The sequence below is a fragment of the Camellia sinensis genome, chromosome 15 (genome assembly GCF_055761805.1).
Source record: "Camellia sinensis isolate YWXY chromosome 15, ASM5576180v1, whole genome shotgun sequence".
Classification (NCBI taxonomy): domain Eukaryota; kingdom Viridiplantae; phylum Streptophyta; class Magnoliopsida; order Ericales; family Theaceae; genus Camellia; species Camellia sinensis.
The window spans coordinates 105,446,149-105,468,335 of NC_138975.1; the positions used below are offsets into that span (position 1 = coordinate 105,446,149).

Sequence of the window (22,187 nt, forward strand, 5' to 3'; positions counted from 1 at the left end):
AAAAATATTTTAAAAAATTAATAAATATACAAAATACGAAAATATACTAAATTCACATAATTTTTTTTTTGTATTTTTGATATTTTTTGAATTTTCTAAAAAACAATTTCACAAATATTATATTTTTTAAGTGTATTTATGTTAGGTGTATCTAAAAATTAAAAACAATTCTTAGAATATTAAAAAAAAATTAGTGAAAGCAAAAAAATAAAAAAATAAAAAAAAATTTCAATTTTCTAAAAAGTAAAATTTGAAAATCCAAACCAAACAAGTTGAATGGCATTTAAAGTCTTAAAACATGTGACATCAGCATATTTTGATAAGAGTTGATTGACGAGAATAGTAAAACTCAGTTTACAGTGAATTTGACATTAAAAAAAGAATCAAAACAAAACAAATTTAAAATGCAGTATATATATATGGGGGGTAATATTATGCACACACATAATGGGTGCTACAATTCTAGTAACATAACAAATAACCAAAATATATACTAATAAATTAGAATGCCATGCGGCACACAGGACACGTTTGGCTAATCTTGAACCGTTTAAAAATACACTTGTCATGATATTTATGAGAGCACGGTAACGTAGTAACGTTAATTCTAATTAGAAGAGTTTTCGAACATAACGCGCATGTTTTTTTTTGAGAAGCAATCGCACATGGTTGAACTAAACATGAATCTTTAGGAGTCCTTTTCTCCAATGCTTCAATGGATGATTTTGTGGTTGGCAACGAAATGAAATGATTGGGTTCTCTCATAATTTCTCTCATAATCCTGGCAACCGCCTCTTCCACGCTCAAATCAGGTCTTTGAAATGTTCTAACCACAACATCTAGAACAATCGGCAATACTTTTGGGTTTGGGTACAAATTCACCATTACACGAGCAAATCTGCGCACCTCATTTATTATTGACTCTTCAATACTCGAGGGTAAATTCCTACAACGTAAATGACCAAACAAAAATACTTTCATGTTCTCGCTCTCTAGAAAATCGTTGCGACTGAAAAAAAATACCCAACTATATGAGTCTAGCAGTATAACATCACTATCGTGGTTCTTGCCAATACTATCGCTGCCACGAGTAGGTTTCTTGAGTTCATTAGAAAATTGTAGTTGAACATAAATGCCATCATCAATCGGCCCACAAGAGGGTGTGGCAAAAATTTTCTCGTCCTCCCAACAACAGTAGGCATAGCTATGATCCATGTCTATGGTATTGTATGATCTGATGATACCAAAATAAAAAATATCAAATATGAAACAAACAAATATATATATATATATATATACATATATAATGATATAAAAGGGAGATAGATCAAGAAGATGGGTACTAAAATTTGCTAAACAAAATCTAAAGGAAGCATACATTTATAATAACATTCTATATCCAGTTTGATTTGGATATTAAATTTCCAAGTAATACTATACAAACAAAATTTGTATTTAAAAAATTCATGGATAATAATGTGTTACATTTATAGTCATTCATCAATCTAATTCATAATTGCAAGACTAGCATTACCACATTATTCGTGTCTTAAATTTTGTATGAAAATTATGTGTGCATATCATTTTTCTAAATTTCCTTTCGATTTTGCTAGTGATATGAAAGAGTGGTGACAAAAGTGGCCATGAAAATTGCAACCACAACATTTTTCTTTGAACAGTTACTCCAAAAAAAAAAAATTGAGTATGATCTTTCTAATAAAATAAACTATGAGTTTTTAATTTTGTTAATTTAAATTTAAAATTTTTGATTTATTTTCAGTTTAAACTATTTACTTATTTTCAGTAAGTAGAACCAATGTAGGTGTATATAAAACATCTAAAATATTATTTTTTATTGAGTTTAATGACTAAAATATATATATATATATTTTTTCCAATGATTTTACTTATCAAATATAGACAAACAAAATCAAAAAATTAAAATACAATTTGATAAAAGAAAAAATTTATTTTCTTATAAGGATTAAACCCTGAAGTATTTTTTGTAATTTCTTTTTTTTTTTTAATAATTAAAATAATGGTGTACGTCCCACTGCTCTCATGTATTCGTGAGCAATTTATTAGTCATTTTTGTTTGTACCATTGCTCTAAATCCTGTGTGGATTTTGAGTTTGAGAAGTTTTATGGTCTGATTGTTTCTTGTTTGAGATTTATTTATTCATTTAGTTTAATTTTTTTTTATTTTTTTGTTATGCTTGAGATTGTTGTGCTTATCTAGAACACCCAACTACATCAAAGTTGATGATTATTATGAATAATTAGGATAAAAACTAGAATTAGAATTAAAACAAATACAAATATAGAGAATGGAAAGGAAACACACGGCAACAAGATTTTATGTGGTTCAGCAAAACCTACCTCCACCAGCAATAATTTTCACTAATCAAGAGCAATCGTACAAATAATAATTTTTAATATCAAACAAGAACGAATGCGTACCTTGCAATCTCTCACAAAAACATGAAATATTTCAACATGAGAAATCATCCATATTTATAATAGAAAAATCGTACCCAAGTATTAAACCCAAACCCACAAGGAATAGAATTCTAGTTATTAAATTAATTTAGTTTCTTATAATCCAATCGAAAACTAATAAGAAAACACTTACAACCAAGTCAAATAAGAATTCTCTCCCACAATCCTAATCCATAAAATAAAAGAATAACAATAAATAATAATAAAAAATGAAGAAGAAAGAAGTATATTCAAATACAAACTGATTTGAGAGTGGATAATAATCACACGCAAGTTAAAATAAAAGAATAACAATAAACAATAATAAAAAAGGAAGAAGAAAGAAGTATATTCAAATACAAACTGATTTCAGAGTGGATAATAATCACACGCAAGTTGTCTCCTTCCTTTGCTGTAGAACAACATTTAGGTTTATTTTGACTTTAGGAAAAGCATAAAAAAAAAATAAATAAATAAAATGTCTGTGACCACGTTTTTCTATTTAGCATAAAATTATAATTTTAGATTTAGGGTTCACTTTAGGAAAAAAGAAGAACTTAACATCTATGAAGAAGGTTTTTTTACCAATGTCACAGTGATTCATTATCATTCTCTATCGCCAATCCTCACTCACAACACCATCTCGTGCTCAATCACAAGGCCGGCCCTGAGGTGAGGCGACTAAAGCGTTTGCCTTGGACTCCCAATTTTGAACAAAATTTAGGGCCTCCAACTAGGGGAGTGTATCATGTCATACTATTTCATAATTACTTCAATATTAGTTCAATTTATTTATTTTCATGTCGTCATATGGTGTTATTTTGATTCGTGTCCGATTGATATTTAATGTGAAAATTTTCATTTTTAGTGTAAAATAACTTAGCAAGTGTATGGAGATTTTTCCCATAAGTTGAATTTTATAAAATTTATTTCTACTAAATGAAATTATTCATAGAATGTTTGATTTTAATTCAATTACATTTTTCTAATTAAGAAAATTGTACCTTATCACTATATATTTTTTACTAAATTGACTCTACAATAGGTAACAAAAAAATACAAGTCTTAAATGAAAAAAAGATATTAGCCTTAATTATTATTTTACATACTTTTTTATTCAATTAGATAGAGTTAAATAAAAGATTAAAAAAACAGCAGTGATTTAGACCCCCTCAAATTTCAACCCCCACCACCCCCACACACACGTGGCGGGTGGTGATTGGAGGAGGAGAAAAAAAAGAAAAAGAAAAAGAAAAAGTGACCAATCAAAAAAGAAAGGGGGTGGAGGAAAGGGGGTCCCAATCTTTATTCTTAAAAAAATGCCATGGCATCCCTTAGTGAACATTAAAATATATAATTAGTAATTCATGTTATTGAGTCGTATCATACTTGGATTCATGTTGAAAAATAGTCAACCCTAACTTGCTAATTTTATATTTTACTTGAGTTGTGTCGAAAATTATCATCTTTATCCCCAGTTAATTTTAGTTATTACAGCATTGATAAGCTAAAAAATAAAGATTCAATTTAACTAATTGAAGTTCAACTATTATATATATATATATATATATGTTATCTAAATTTTGTTAAATTGTAATGCAATAGAAATAAATTTTTGTCTTTTTTGTTTTATCCAAACAATTTTTTTTTTTTTTTTGGATAAATGAAATATGAAGGGTCCAATTTAAAAAATTTGCCTTAGGCCTCTAATAATTCAGGGTCGGCCCTGCTCAATCACTCTCTTATTTCAACTATTATAGACATGGTTATCAGAATCTCGATCCAGATCTTACGATCCATTTGAGTACAATCGATCCGGATCATGTAAAAAACTCTTTGTAGGTAGGATCTTTCAATCCTAGTAGTGGGATCTTATAGGATCGTGGAATCCCGATCCGAATCCGATCTTATCCGATCCAATTTATAAGTCTTGTTTTGTATTGTATGACATATTTTGTTGTAAATTTTATGTTTGTTATCTAAATACCAATTTATGTCGTCAAAATAAATATTAAAAATTAAGTAGTATTGAATCAAATAAACTAAGAAAAACAAACTAGGAAACAAACATTCAAATATTGCGGTAATTTAAGAAAATTAAATAGTCGGAAAAACAAACTTATCTTTAGCGGAGTCTAAGAAGGGTAAGATAATTGCAACTTTATCTCAATTTCTGGAGAAATTATTTTTGTGACTCGAATCCGCTCCACTAGGGATGCTAACGACAAACCTTATCATTCGACTTAGTTACTCTTTTGAGTTCTTAATCTATTTTCATTTCCAATATTGTTAAATATTTTTTCTTCACTTTTTATGCATTATTGTGCATTGTAAAGTATTTTGTTATAGAATTCTTCTTCTTCTTCACCTTCTTTTTTGATAAAATACAGAACTTTTACCGTCGGATTTTCTATTGCATAATATTATATATACATTTTACATGGAGTATTATATTTTTCACAATATCTTCACTTCTTTTTAATAAAATATAAGTTCATTTTGTGTATACTTTATAAGAAATATTTATTTAAATTAAATTATTATGTAATTTGTCTTTTTCGGTAGGATCTTATGATTCTCGATCCGATTCTACGATCCGATCCTATAAACACCTCTAACGATCCAACATAGGATCCCGATTTTAACAACCTTGATTATAGATTATTTATGCATATATATATGTATGTGTATGTAACGCCCCCATTTCCTATGCCCAAATGATAACACAACTATCATGGCTCCTTAAAAGAAAACAGAAATAATTCTCCACACTTGCATTACATGATACAATTAGTTCCTCAATGCGATTATACGTTTAATCCAAAACCAAATAAATAAACAAATAAATACCCCCAAGGGTTTACAAGTTTCCATGGCTTAGGCATGGTTACACAAAATGGTTATTCAAACCCGCACAAATGCAGCCCTTGGCTTACAAACAGAGTTATATCAAAATGAGAGCCTTATACTCTCAACACATATTTCTTCGCCTTTAGTTAGGTGGAATCACCACATCTTTTCCTGCACAAAAATCCCGTAGGATGAGCATAAAGCCTAGTAGGAAATCCTTAACAAAGTATATACATTTTATACAAGTCTCAAGAGATGAAATGCACATGTCACGCTATGCTCCTTTTTTGAAAGTAAATCACATTTTCATCTTTTGAAAACCATCATGTTCAATGATGTCATGCAATTTCAATTGTTTAAAACTTAACAATTTATCTCAAGGGCGGTAAATATGACTCTGGTAATCTCTAGGCTGGTGTTTGCAAGTAGACTATACAAGTACTACCAATTTATCATTTTTACCAATATTAATTGGAAGGCTTGACACCTGTAATTTGTCATTTTTACCAATATTAATTGGAAGGCTTGACACCTGTAATTTGTCATTTTTACCAATATTAATTGGAAGGCTCGACACCTATCATCTACACCACCTTTCAAGACTTACTACCGTATTTACCCCAAAATCATTCCATGAAAACTTATTTCTCAACATTCTTTTCTCAATGCAAGTTTTCAAATCAACTTTCAAAGTTTAATATAATCAAATGAATTGATACGCCAATTTCACAAGATGAATATAAATACTTTTATTCCAATTCATCATCCAAGGAATAACACAATTCCTTCTTCTTAAGTATTCTCAACAATTAGTCATTTCAAGACTATTTCAATGTTTTGAACAATAATTTCCAAAATGAACAGCAATTCTCATATTCCAGGAAATTTATCATTTACATAAATATAAATAGGAAATTTTCTAAACATCCATTTGTTTTGACACACAAAATAAATATAACAATATCATTCATGGATTTTCAATCTCTTTTAAAAATCCCCAATTTCTAGGTTTTCTTACAAAAACTGCACAGCTCAAATCATTTGAAAGAAAACTTTCCAAAATCATCTTTTCTTCAATCAATGAAGATCAAAACCCAAAAGATCATTTTAAAAGAACAAGAGGCAAACCCACTTTCAAAATTGCTCAACTTTTTGAATCAACAATCAATTTTCAAAGCTATCGAAGGAAGATTTTGAAAATCATCTAGATCTTGCAAAAATATATACACACATATATATATATATAACTCTAAGAAAATTCCTACCTCAAATTTTGAAGAAGAAATGAGATGAAACCCCCAAAATCAACGGTGTCGAAACTCGATCTTCACCGCACACAACAAAGCCCTTGAGAAGTTAACCAACTTTGATGAAGAAACTATGACAGAACTCTAATGGATCTTGAGGTTTTGATCCAATTTGGCATAGGGAAATGTAGAGAGAAGGGAGAGAAAAGGATTTTTAGAGAGAGAGAGACCTAACAAGAGTGAGATACACTCAGCCTAAAGAGAAAAAAAGACTAAAATTTCGGACTCACCTACTACCATACATGCGGCGCTTCTCCCGCACTTGCATTCCCGCACCTGCATTTATTGCAGTAGCCAACACGCCCTCCCTTGTTTTCCTCATGTGTGGCTCAAGCAACTTCGAATGTATTTTGCATTTTTGCTTCGAGGGTGCTGCCCCTCGACCCTGCCAGGGCGCTACCCTCGAACCCGCTAAGGGGCGCTGCCCCGTGGACCCCCACGAGTTGACCGGGCAGCTCGACCCCCGATGTACTCAGCGAAGTGGCAAAACATGAAAGAATTAACTTCCAATACAACTCTGCAAGGTACAATTCGGGTTGGATTTGCATCTAAAGGTTTGGAGACATTACCTGTTCGAAACACACCACTTGTGATTACCCAAAAATGTAAAAAAAATAAAAAAATAAAAAAATAGAGAATATTTGGTAGGTGTTATGATTTGTTTTTTTTGGGTGGGAGAGATGGAATATAGATTATGATGATGTGTGTGAGTGGACAAATATATTTGGTTTTAGAGAAAAAAATGATTTTGAAAAGAGAGAGAGAGAGAAGTGGGATGTGAAGGTGGAATTTCTCATTGGACCATCCCATGTGTCCTTTACTTTCTATTTGGTTGGACTTAGCTAGCCATTATCTCTCTCTCTCGATAAAAGAAGAGGGAATGAGGGACAGAATTTGTTAAAGCTAAAAAAAAGACACACATGGAATGGGCTATTAAAAACAACACTTATCTCTCTCTTCGGGGGTGGAGCATTTTCGAATAATAAAAAAAAGAAGATAAAGAGACACAACATCTCTCTCTCTGAGAAAATGTATTCGTTTCCTCGACCTGGTACGGTCACTGTTAAAATTTACCTACACCTACCACCACCTACTACCACACCTACTACACCTACCACCAATTTACCCTCACCTACTACCCAAATCCTCTTCTATATAATAGGAATCCTTGTAATATCAATAACACAACAACTTACATCAATTAATAATACATCATTTTTAACATGGTATCAGAGCTATAAGATTTAGGCTTGTATTTTTTTCTCACCGGCGGGCAGCCGGCCGGCAACCTTGCCTTCGCTGCCCGCTGGAATTTTTTTTACACATACCTTGCTTGATCACAAGCCTCTCTCACCTTCGGCCACATTTCCGACTGCAACTCCGACAACTCCTGCTCCGACCACCAGCCCCACGGCGGCACCACCTCCTGTGGTGTCCGCTCCACCGGCAACTCCACCACCATCTCCTACGCCTCCCGCCCCGTCGCTTACGCCAGCTGTTCCACCTGCTCTGGTTCCGGCGCCGGCTCCAAGCAAGACGCCGACATCTCCGGCGCTGTCTCCGCTACTGAGTCCTCCGACGCCGCCTACTGGAGCTCCGGCGCCATCTCTCCCGACTACATCGACCTCTGTTCCTATGCTCCTTGGATTCTTTGCTTATTTGGCCATTGCTGGCTCCATTATACCCGGCAAGCTTGTTCCAGGCGTAATTTTCTCTGACGGCACTCGTCTCCATTCCCGCTGCAACGGTTTAGAGAGAGAGAGAGTGAACACACAGACTGGATCTGACCTCTACTCTCTCTCTTTATCGCTCACTCTCTCTCTGCAGTCTGTTCCCTCTTCTCCCTTAAGATCATGGGCCAGATCCCGATCGGCATCAATGGCTTTGGAAGGATTGGCCGGTTGGTGGCCAGATTGGCTCTGCAACGAGACGATGTTGAGCTCGTCGCTGTCCACGATCCCTTCATCCCCACATGTTCCCCATTTCTTTTCTTTTCTTTATTTTCCACTTTCAAACCCTTTATTTATTTTTATTTTTTTATTTTTTTTTCTTCTCTTTGAATTCCGTAATGCATTCTCAGCCGATCTACTTTTTCTTTTTTTTTTATTTATTTTTTTTCTTTTTCTCCCTTTACACCCTTTCTTTTCCTTTCTTTTTCTCCACTAGCCGACATACACCTGCATAAAGAGCCCCTTTTCTTTTTTTTTTATTTAATCAACCCCACTCCACTTTCTCTTATTTTAATCTATCTCTATATCTATATATCTATGTTTCTTTTAATCTATTGCACAGACCATTCTTATTAGTATTATTCTTATTATTATTATTATTCTTTTTATTTTTTTGTTTCTTTTTTTTTTATTTTTGCACAACCACAACAAAAAAAAAAAAAACACAACCAGACAGAAGACGAACTTGCACACCACACTCCTTTTATTCATGTCGGGGCTCCCCCCGTTCACCATTTTACATCCAAAAAAAAAAAAAAAAAAAAAAAAACACACAAACAAAACCACCACACCCACAGTGGGATTTTCCCTTCTCTACTCTGCCGCCGGTCTCTTCTTTTTACCTCCGTCCTGGGCAGTCCTTGACGGTGCTGCCTCTGTGTTTTCCACGCCGCCCAGCACGTTCACTCCCCCATACTCTTCCACTGCAGCATATGGCGGCCCTCCAAATCGGAACATCACGGTGGCCTTCCGCTTCAGCTCCTTATTTTCCGCCTTCAGCACACTTATCTCTGCTCGCGCATCCTTATACATGCGTTGGAGCAGAGCCAGCTGGGAGTTTAACTGTTGCACCTCATTTGTCCTGCTCTGCAGCCGGTGCGACAAGTTTGTGACCGCAGTCATGGTTTCCACACATGACTTCAGAGTATACTGATTGGCCTCAATATCAGTTTGCACCGCCATTTTTTGCTCCACCGACCGCATCGGAAAGTTCAATGGAGCAAAACCAGAGGTGTTTGGTTGAGGTTCACTGGCCACCGCACCAGTTATTTCTCTTGTGGACTCGTTCAGTTCTGGAAAGAGCGTGAGCAGACCACGGGAAGAGGAGGCCATGTTCTGGGTAGCTGGACGGGAAGAAGAGGCCATGTTGCTGAGTGTTTCAGAGACGGGTTGGTTACCGAGTATTACAGAGTTTCTCTCTCAGCAAAGGAAGAGTTTTTTCAGAGGATTTTCAGAAGTTTTTTGTCTGCCTCAGCCTCTGCCTCAACCTTGGTTTAAATAGCCAGGGCCGATCCGCGCATCGCGCGCCACTTGCCGACAGACGACAAAACGAGCGCGCAAGCCAAGGGGCCCACGTGCCTCGCCATCATGTTCGGCACACCTTTTTATGGATTGGGCACGCCTTTTGATGGCACGCCTTTTGAAAAATTGGGCACACCTTTTGAGGGTGCAACTTTTACAACGGTCCGACATGACCCCATAAACTGTCCCGACATTTGATTCCGGTTAGCTTCACCAACGGTCCGACATGACCCCATAAACTGTCCCGACATTTGATTCCGGTTAGCATCTACAACGGTCCGACAAGACCCCATAAACTGTCCCGACATTAATTCCGGTCACCATACAGTGTCCTCTACCACGTTATGACACCACCATCCAGTGTCCTCTACCACGTTATGACACCACCATACAGTGTCCTCTACACCGTTATGACACCACCATCCAGTGTCCTCTACACCGTTATGACACAACCATTCAGTGTCTTCACCAACGGTCTGACACGACCGTACAGTGTCTCCTATCCTTTTTTATTTTTATGTATTTTCTTGTTTTGTTCCTCTCTTCAAACTCAAGTTGGTTAGTTTCTATCCTCCTTGAGTTTGCGGGGGGCTGTTAAAATTTACCTACACCTACCACCACCTACTACCACACCTATTACACCTACCACCAATTTACCCTCACCTACTCCTCACCTACTACCCAAATCCTCTTCTATATAATAGGAATCCTTGTAATATCAATAACACAACAACTTACATCAATTAATAATACATCATTTTTAACAGTCACCATCTGTGAAATCAACAGAGACTTGATTACGGCCGAGAACCTCTCAGACGATCAAGCCAAGGAAACTTATGCCAAAGTTCTCGGAATTGTATTTAGTGCGGTTTCTTTTCGGACTGATCATCTATTACCATCACCGAATCCCGAACAGGGTTTGCAACAACTAGGAAGATTGATGAGAGTGTTTAGAGGAACAGTTGGTCAGCAGCACTGCAAGGTTTTTTTTTTAGCAATTCCCTTAAACGCCTTTTTCATCCGAATGATGTAAAATTGTTGCCAGAGGTTGATCTTCATGGAGTGAGTTGGCATCGACATAAGCATATTTTAGCATTCATTTCTGGGCCAAATCATGTTACAATTCGTGATTATGAGGATTCAGCAGAACGGAAGGAACCATGCAATTTGACCCATGAATCCCAAAGAGATATTAAGCTCCTTGAGTGGAGGCCAAATGGTGGGATGACACTTTCTGTAGCATGCAAGGGTAGAATTTGTATATGGACTGCTTCTTATCTTTGCAATGCGGCATCTGTGAGATCTGGAGTTACCTCTGGCACTATTGCTAGGGGCACCGGAACTCGATGGACTCTAGTGGATTTTCTTCGAAGTCACGATGACGAACAAATTAGTGCACTTTCTTGGAGTCCAGATGGAAGATATTTGGCATCTGGCTCGTATGAGGGCTCGTCATTCACCATCTGGGATGTTGATCAAGGTCGAGGCACACCCATTCGACAGGGATTAGGCGGCATATCAATGCTAAAGTGGTCTTCCATTGGAGATTATTTTTTTCGCAGCAAAGTTGATGGGACATTTTATCTTTGGGATCACATTGTAGACACCCCATTTTTGACCGACCGTAAGACTCAGACGTCACCGATTGAGCGCTTGGTGATGTTGCATAATGTGCTCGTTCAGAAGTTTCAGAGTCGCGGCCGTGAGCCCTGCCTCCGGACTTCCGAACCCTTTTCTGTGCCTTGTCTCGGTTTGCGAACCAGACTCGGTTTTCTCCGTTTCTTTTCCTGAGGGGAGGGAGAGGTCCCGTAGACCATCTCTCAATGTCCGTGGGCTACATTTGGTGGCCGTAGGCCATTTTTCCCATTTCGGAGTCCGGTTCCCGGTTTTCGGAGCCGTCAGGCCGTGTGCCTCGGTTCGGGACCGCTTAACCATCTCCTATTGCTCTGATTTTTGGCATACATCTTATTTTCTCCCTTTTGAGGGACACCGGGGTCTGAGAAACCCACTTCGAGGTCGAATACCATTTTCGGTGCTTAACAGCCCATTTTCGGGACCCCGAACTGCGTGCTTTGGCCCCGGAACGTTCGTTTTGCAACGGTTTTCGCTCATTTTTGGCAGGTACCTCTGTTTTATCCCGAGGAAGGTCACTGAAGGGTGGGAGGCCAGCAATTGTTGCAGCAACCAGTTATCTCTCCTCCGGAGCCTCCCGGCGCCCGTTTTTCGCACTTCCGGGCTAATGTTGAATACCTTAGAGCTAGTGTTGCCAACTTTCAACCACATATCTGTGATCTACACATCTGGGAGGCCACTAAAAGTTGGTGGCCGGCCATTAAGGTCACCTGACCCTTTTGACCCCTTTCTTCCGAGCTAATGTTGAACCCCTTGGACATTTTTTCTTGAACTTTGAACCACATATCTGTGATCTACACATCTGGGAGGCCACTAAAAGTTGGTGGCCGGCCATTAAGGTCACTTGACCCTTTTGACCCCCTCTTTCTGAGCCATTGTTGAACCCCTTGGGCCTACTTTCTTGGAATTTCAATTACATGGTTGTGTTGTACACACATAGGGCTACCTCCCCAATACCTGGCCGGCCAGAGAATATGGTTGACCCTTTTGACCCCTAGCCGGCCGGCTAGGGGGTATGGCCGACCGGCCACCTCCAGCAAAAGTATGAGGCTGGCCAGTTTCCTTGCACTGTACCCTTTCCAGCTGTGGGGCAATATCCCCCAGATATTTTCTGTATCCGGGGGATATTTTGGGAGAGAGTTATGCTCTCCAATTCACCCCCCTTTTACACCCCTTTCTTGACCTTATAGCCAGCTGAGGGTCTTCTTCTTGAGGGTTAGAAAAATTCCTCTCCAAGCACAAACCCTAAACTCCATTGTCATCCTTCTCAATTCTCCAAAAAACCCTAACTTCTTAACCTTCATTCCTTCTACACCACCAAGCTCTACCACCATCATCTCATTTCCAGCAGCAAGGGAGGATTCTTGAAGGCTAAAGAAGCTGCAAATCAACCCAAGAAGCAACAAAATTTCGGATCTTCAAGGGTAAGTTACACTTTTACCCTTTTGACCCTTTTTCTTGATCCATTTCTAAGCCTCACTTCCTTTTGGTTTCAAGCTCCGGCCCTAACTGAAAAGGGCCATATTTTGAGCTCATCTTCACTTCTCATTAAGGGCTCAACCCTGTTTGAGCCCTCCATAATACACTTGCTTCATTGACCATCTTGTATGTCATAGTTTTGCATGCTATTTTTGACCCATGAGCAATTTATTTTCGAGCATGTTGTAAACTGATATAGGGCTTATTTTGAGCCCCTCTTCAACATTGGAGAAGGGCTCAACATTGTTTGGTGTCTCCATGTGTCACTTGTAGTTCAATCCCTTATTTGGCCCCATTTTTGCATAAGTTGATAGCCCTCTTGGCTTCTGTTTTTGGACCTTGGTCTGAACTGAAAGTGGCCTTGTTTTGGCCTATACTTCATGTTTCATTCACACTTTTTTTCTGTTTGGTGATTATTTTATATACTTCATGTTTTAGCACCTTTTGAGCCCTATTTTGCATCATAGTTTTAGCATGTTTGTATATTTATTTTGAGGTTTCCATATACTGTAAAAGTTCATATTTTTGGTCCATCTTCAGTGTTGTAGAAGGAAATTTTTCAGTTTGGGTTTAGCTTATACCACTTGCTTCATTACCCCTATCTTGGCCCCTATTCTTGTATGCTATTTTTGCCATACCTATATTTGCTGTTTGGCCATGTTTATAACTGGAAAAGTGCTTATTTTGGGACTGTCTAGCTTCTGTCTTTGCATTGCATGTCCATGTTGTGCATGTTTGGCATGGCTATAGGCCATTTCGGGTGCCTAATGTTGCATTTCGGGACATTTTCTTACATTTCACATCATTTCGCTTCATTTCGGGACTGTTTTCCCCATATTTTGTTGCTGAAATTCCATTAGCATGCTTGCATATCATTTTTGTCATTGCCATGACCATTTTAGCATCGCCTCGGTTTGCGTGCCCGTGTGCATGCATTTCGAGGCACTCCATTTTTATCCGACGGCATCCGATGTGAGTGTGGCTGAGGCTCACTCATGTTGGTATAAGCCCATTTGTCATTGCCATGTCATTTTAGCATCGCCTCGGTTTGCGTGCCCGTGTGCACGCATTTCGAGGCACTCCATTTTTATCCGACGGCATCCGATGTGAGTGTGGCTGAGGCTCACTCATGTTGGTATAAGCCCATTTGTCATTGCCATGTCATTTTAGCATCGCCTCGGTTTGCGTGCCCGTGTGCACGTACTTCGAGGCATCTCATTTTCATTGTATCTGTCATCGCCTCGGTTTGCGTGCCCGTGTGCACGTACTTCGAGGCATCTCATTTTTATTGTATCTGTCATCGCCTCGGTTTGCGTGCCCGTGTGCACGTACTTCGAGGCACCTCATTTTCATTGTATCTGTCATCGCCTCGGTTTGCGTGCCCGTGTGCACGTACTTCGAGGCATCTCATTTTCATTGTATCTGTCATCGCTTCGGTTTGCGTGCCCGTGTGCACGTACTTCGAGACATCTCATTTTCATTGTATCTGTCATCGCTTCGGTTTGCATGCCCGTGTGCACGTACTTCGAGGCATCTCATTTTCATTGTATCTATCATCGCCTCGGTTTGCGTGCCCGTGTGCACGCATTTCGAGGCATCTCATTTTCAGCATTCCGTCATTTTCTCGGTTCGCGTGCCCGTGTGCACGCATTTCGAGGCATGTCATTCCATAGCATTGTGTATGTTAGGATTGTATATTAGTTGCATTTCATGCATATCATGCATATCGCATCGTGTTCGGAATAGGAGTTAGCCCGGGCACGGGAAACGAGGTACATTTCGTACTCCGAGTGACGGAATGTGTCTCAATTCCCCAGTCACCGACACTCTGGATTGTCCATGATGGAGTTAGGTTTTAGCTTTAGTTTCATGTGCATTCATCCTATATTGAGTTGTGCATTTCGACTCCTCGGCCATCATGCCTCGGTATGCGTGATTGGTGGCACGAGGATCGAGACATGCATATATCTGTGCAAATACATTGCTGTGCCCCTTTCCTGCTCTCTGTTGCAGCAAAATCAGGAATCAGCAATTTTTCGGGATTCGGCACGCATTTCAAGGATAACTGCTAAACAGAGGCTAATTGGGGCATTCCGGTGGATTTCCGCGCAAGACAACCCGGACATGCATCATCCATCAGAAGCGAGACAGTCCCTGGCTTGCATGCCAGTTTTATTTGCTTTCTAGTTAATTCATTAATTAATTAGAAATCTGTAATATTCTTTTATTTCGGGACTGTAATATTTGGACTGTATATTTATTCGGACCCTCCGAGTGGGGGCACAACTGTAATAAGTGTGGGTGAGTGTGATGTATGTCTTCCAACCCCACGTCTTTCTCCCTTTTATTTATCCGCTTTTGATGGTTAGATTAGGGCATATTTAAATTAGCATACAGTATGATAGCATGTTTGCATTCATTCATCTGTTTTGCATGCACCGGGCTCGGCGCATCATACTAACTGCATTTGTATTTCAATTCCAAATTGAATACATGATAGTTGTAGCATTTCACATGTCATCTTAGAATAGCCGAGCCTACCATAATTGCATTTTGCATTAGGCATTTCTGTATATTTAGGATCATGCATGATTTCTAACATAATTTCTATTTTGGCTTGGAGTACTCGGTGAGTTTTTATGCTTTAGCATCCTTGCATGCGTGTGAGTGAATGCCATGATAGCATGCTTACCATGAGGCTATTTGCTTATCTGACATAACTGCCTGAATGCCTGTGGGTGAAGGTTGGGTTGTTTAAATTGGAATAAATCATCAAATGTTTCAAAGCCTACCTGCGGGTAGTAAACCCTTTTCAAAAACTAACAAGAAGTGTTTTGTTCCAATCTAGGCGACCTGGTCTATACTTATATGCTGTATGCATCACATAGTAACCTAGGCTAATAAACCGGAATAAGAACTCGCAATGTTTTCAAAAATCGATATCATGGTTAGTAGAGGCCGGTCTATGACCGGGCGAGCGGGGGTGCTCACGAAGTGACCTTCCCCAATCGTACCCAAGTTCCCGAGCCGAAGCAGCTTTGGTGATGACGGACACGTGGCCTTTTGGCACCGAGTCAAGGTTTCCTAAATTTCCCAAAATAAAATATTTAGGTGGCGACTCTGTATCTGGCAAAGCAGTCCATGTTTGGCACTATTTTTTAAAATCAGTTTTCTCAAAACGATTTGCCAGATTTGGACTCTTTAGTTCAGATTAAGAACCGTGACGAACATTGAGAGTCCGAGCTGTAGCGAGGCCCCCCCGCGGGCTGGTTACACACATGGACATCAAAACCTTGGTCCTCAACCAGTGGCTTGTCACGTTGAAGCTGAGAGGAATTTTGACATCAATGAGGATGTGTGGATTTGACTGACGGAATTTTGAAATGGCAAGAATAAAAGGAAATCTCAATGAGATTGCTAATGCTTGTCAAGAAGGTGGTGAAAGAAGGTGGCATCAAACTGAACTCAATTTTGAACCTAAGGTTTTAGACCATAGTTCTTAAGATCAAAATGAAGAGCTTGGTGAGAGCAACGTTTTGACCGATGGACATCGAAATCCAACAAAGTTGAAAATTGGGGTTTTTGCTTGTTTCTCCTTCTAGCTTGAGGTAGGGATTTTTCCTACACTTTTTTATGCACTTTTACTTGATTATATGGAGTTTAGAGTTGCATATATATTGATTAGAATTTTTGGAAAATTTGTAATTTATTTGCTTAAAAGGGAAATTTTGAGAAAAATAAAAAGTTGATGCCCAAATTGCGAAAGTGTAAACTTGGAATATGTTTGTAAGGTTATGAAAGAGCTTTGTTTTAAATTTGAACAAAAACGAATTTCGATTCAATTGGTTTTGAAATTTTTACCGGTTTGTGACCAAAAGAGCATTTTTAAAGAAAACAAAGGAATTATGTTTAACTTTTGGGGCTTTTGATCAAAATAGGATGTCATAGTTGAATAATGCTTGGAGAACAAGTTTGGAAAGAAAATGATGTTTTCTTGGGCATTAACGGTATTATTTTGCTTAATGTATCTGTTGGAATAAAACCGATACGGTTAGAAATGGATCTTGACAGGTTACCGGATGTGATTGTGATATGAAAACTAGTTTAGTTGTTCACATTTGATGAGATGTGGAATAGATTGTATTTATCAGAATTTTTATGGAATTTAATTGTTTAAATATCCGTTTAGAAATATCTGTTTGGGGCTATCGGTGGAGGATAGTTGTGATTGTTATAGAAATGCATGAGACTTAGGTAAATTGAATCACATTTCTCATTTGTTGCATTGGACATTGCATTACATTCATTTCATTAGAAACGTATCTGTTTTTGAGAAATGTTTGTAAAGATATCTGTTTGCGAAAAGATGAATACTTGGTGAATCTGGGTAAGGGGTGTGGAACCGTGCAGTTAGGTGTCGAGCCTTTCAGTTTGCTGGTAAAAATGATAGTGGTAGTGCATTAGGGCCTACTTGCAGACACTCACCTAGAGATTCACAAGGCCCGTATTCATGTAACAGATATGGTTTAAAATGGAAATGGTTTTATATTTGTTATGCACCTCAGCATTGTATGCTTCATAAAAAGAGAGATAAACTGTTTTATCATCAGCTTCCATCTCCAAGTAAGCTTACATTTAAATTTAAGGAATTATTACACATTCATAAAAAAATAAAAAATAAAAAATAAAAAGTTAAGTCTTTAATTATTAATATTTATAAAATTTATCGTTTTTTAATAATTTTTTTTTCAAAATCACTCCTGAAATGATATTTTTTCTAAATTTAAAGTAAGCATATCTAAACTTTTATATCCCACTGTGCAAGGCTATTGAAAAAAAAGAAAAAAAAAATCTCACTGAATTTGGGAATATAGTCAACATGACTAAACTTTTAAATCCTATTAGATTTTTTATTTTTATTTTTCTTTTGTTTCCTATTAGAATTCTTATTTTTATTTCTCTTTTTGTTTTTTTATTTTATTTTTTGTTTGTTTGTCTTAATTTTTATTTAAAGGTCACAGTATTATGTTATCATAACCAACCTTTCTAGTACAAAGCAATTCAAAACATATAAATATATATACACATTATATAGGGAAAGCAAATCATAACACTTTTTGTTTTGTTTAATTTTCATAATCAATTTTCCAAAAACATTATGAAAAAACTAAAAATTAATTTGGTGCAAAAAATTTAAAAAAAAAAAAAATGCTCATCATTTTCACATATATATTTTTTTTTGGGTGCAAAATTAATTTTAAAATAACCAACATTCCTAGTATAAGGCAATTCAAAAAATATACATATATATACACATATAGGGATAGTGTGAATCATAACACTCTTTGTTTGGTTTAATTTTCATAATTAATTTTCTAAAGAAGTTATGAAAAAATTAAAAATTAATTTGGTGTAAAAATACTCATCATTTTCACATTTTTGGGTGCATAATTAATTTTTAATTCTCTAAAAATATTTATTGGGTGTTTATTTTTGTTAAATTAATTTCTATCTTTCAAAAAAAAAATCAAAAAATATAATTTGAAAATGAAACTTAGGCCTCGTTTGGGAACAGGCTAATTTAGTAACTTTTTGGCTATTTGACTAAAATATGAGCTAAAAAAAACTAGTATGTTTGGGATGACTTTTTGATTTTTTACGAAAAGATGTGCAAAAAGTAGAGAAAAAAGAGAATCTTTGACTTTTTGGTATGGATTGTTGGCTTTTTGGCTAATTTAGTAACTTTTTGGCTAAAATGAAGGCTTCCCAAACGAGGCCTTAAGAGATACATTTTGTTTTTGAAAAACAGCATTTGATTGATGTTTCTATATATTAATGATGGTACTGTTTGGCTGAGGGTAGTGTTTTGTTGTAAGCTTGTTGGGTCTTTGGAGGTAGAAGACGACCAAGGGTATTATTCAGTATGTTTGGTTTTAATTTTTTAGATTTAATTTTTTAAAAATTGAGTTTTTTTATTTTTAGTGAATATTTTTAAAATTCTAAGCAATTTTTTTTTTACCTTTTTTAGATGCATCTTACTTAGATATATCTTAAAAGTAAAATGTTTCTAAAAAAATATTTTTAAAAATTAATAAATATACAAGAATACGAAAAATATACTAAATTCACATAATTTTTTTTTTTTTGCATTTTTGATATTTAGTGAATTTTCTAAAAAAAAAACATTTTACAAATATTATATTTTTTAAGTGTATTTATGTTAGGTGTATCTAAAAATTAAAAACAATTCTTAGAATATTAAAAAAAAAAATAGTGAAAACAAAAAAATACAAAAAAATAAAAAATTTCAATTTTCTAAAAAGTAAATTTTGAAAATCCAAAACCAAACAAGTTGATTGGCATTTAAAGTCTTAAAACATGTGACATTAGCATATTTTGATAAGAGTTGATTGACGAGAATAGTAAAAATCAGTTTATAGTGAATTTGACATTAAAAAAAGAATCAAGACAAAACAAATTTAAATGCAGTACACATATAGGGTGTAATATTATGCACACACAAAATGTGTGCTACAGTTCTAGTAACATAACAAATAACCAAAATATATACTAATAAATTAGAATGCCATGCGGCACACAGGACACATCTTGCTAATCTTGAACCGTTTAAAAATACACTTGTCATGATATTTATGAGAGCACAACAAGGTAGTAACGTCAATTCTAATTGGAAGAGTCTTCGAACATAACGCGCATGTTTTTTTTATAGAAGCAATCGCATGTGATTATGGAACATGAATCTTTAGGAGTCATTTTGTCCAATGCTTCAATGGATGATTTTGTGGTTGGCAGCGAAATGAAATGATTGGGTTCTTTCATAATTTCTCTCATAATCCTGGCAGCTGCCTCTTCCATGCTCAAATCAGGTCTTTGAAATGTTCTAACCACAACATTTAGAACAATTGGCAATACTTTTGGGTTTGGGTACAAATTCACCATGACACGAGCAAATCTGCACATCTCATTTATTATTGACTCTTCAATACTCGAGGATAAATTCCTACAACGTAAATGACCAAACAAAATAACTTTCATGTTCTTGCTCTCTAGAAAATCGTTGCGACTGAAAAAAAATACCCAACGATATGAGTCTAGCAGTATAACATCACTATCGTGGTTCCTGCCAATACTATCGTTGCCACGAGTAGGTTTCTTGAGTTCATTAGAAAATTGTAGTTGAACATAAATGCCATCATCAATCGGGCCACAAGAGGGTGTGGTAAGAATTTTCTCGTCCTCCCAACAACTATAGGCATAGCTATGATCCATGTCTATGGTATTGTATGATCTGATGATACCAAAATAAAAAATATCAGCTATGAATATGATATGAAACAAACTAAAAATATATATAAAATGATAAAAAAAAGGAGAGATAGATCAAGAAGATGGGTACTAAAATTTGCTAAACAAAATCTAAAGGAAGCATATATTTATAATAACATTCTATATTCCGCGTATGCGTATTGCTGTGGATGGCTCTTGGGTTGCTGTAGGTGAGCGCACTGGTCTGGCGTGGGTTTGCTTTGATTTTGATGATCACCGAGTCTATGAGGAAGCTATTTTGGGACCTTCAATGTTATCTCCTCAACAAGCAGAAGCAGCTGCTGTTCTCCATGCTCTGCGTTGGGCAGTCCATTCCGGCATCAATCATCTGCTTCTTCAAACAGATTGCCTAGTCCTTCTTCTGCTGCTCCACCACAATGCTCAAGAATCCGATTGGTGTCTCCAATCCATTCTAGCTGACATTTTGTCTTTGTGTAAATCTTTTGATCATGTTGTCTTACAAAAAGTGGACCGTGATGTGGTTTACGCTGCTCACCAACTTGCTACTGATGTAAGACTTTTTGCTTAGTTAATGTTTATATTGCTGTGTTATCCTCAAAAAAATAAAAATAAAAAATAACATTCTATATCCAATTTGATTTGGATATTAAATTTCCAAGTAATGCTATACAAACAGAATTTGTATTTAAAAAATTCATGGATAATAATGTAGTCATTCATCAATCTGATTTATAATTGCAAGAATAGCATTACCACATTATTCATGCCTTAAATTTTGTATGAAAATTATGTCCGCATATCATTTTTCTAAATTTCCTTTCAATTTTGCAAGTGATACAAAAAGAGTGGTGACAAGAGTGGCCACGAAAATTGCAACCACAACATTTTTTTTTGAACAGTAACTCCAAAAAAAAGAAAAAGAAAAGAAAAAGAAAAAGAAAAACTGAGTATGATCTTTTTAATAAACTAAACTGTAAGTTTTTAATTTTGTTAATTTAAATTTAAAATTTTTGATTTATTTTCAATTTAAACTATTTACTTATTTTCAGTAAGTAGAACCAATATAGATGTACATAAAATGTTTAAAATATTATTTTTTATTGAGTTTAACGACTAAAATATATATATATTTTTTTCCAATGATTTTACTTATCAAATATAGACAAATAGTATAGATTTAAAACAAAATAAAAAATTAGAATATAATTTGTTAAAAAAAAATTATTTTCTTATAAGGATTAAATCCTAAAGTATTTTTTGTAATTCTTTTTTTTTTTAATAATTAAAATAATGGTGTACGTTCCACTGCTCTCATATATTCGTGAGCAATTTATAAGTCATTATTGTTTGTACCATTGCTCTAAATCCTGTGTGGATTTTGAGTTTGAGGAGTTTCATGGTCGGATTGTTTCTTGTTTGAGATTTATTTATTCATTTAGTTTAAAATTTTATTTATTTATGCTTGAGATTGTTGTGCTTATAGTATCTACAACACCCAACTATATCAAAGTTGATGATTGTTATGAATAATTAGGATAAAAACTAGAATTAGAATTAAAACAAATACAAATATAGAGAATGAAGAGGAAAGATTTTATATGGTTCAACAAAACCTATCTCTACGAGCAATAATTCTCACTAATCACAAGCAATCGTACAAATAATAATTTTTAATATGAGACAAGAACGAATGCATACCTTTCAATTGCTCACAAAAAACCCAAAACGTTTCAACATGAGAAATCATCCATATTTAGGGGTTGTTTGAGATGACCTAAATAAGTGTATTTTTTGTCTTTTTACAAAAAAATGTACAAAAAAATAAAGAGATAATATAATAAAAAAAAGATAAAAAGATAAAACGTGTTTACTTCTTTAA

General features: G+C 35.8%; 1 protein-coding gene and 1 pseudogene across 1 annotated transcript in view; both read left to right on the forward strand.

Moving 5' to 3' along the window:
* LOC114279355 (uncharacterized) overlaps positions 1–22,187 on the forward strand; it is a 114,839-nt gene that overhangs the window by 37,161 nt on the left and 55,491 nt on the right. The gene's annotated exons all lie outside the window — the stretch shown is intronic.
* Positions 8,489–20,876, forward strand: LOC114268430 (aladin pseudogene; annotated as a pseudogene).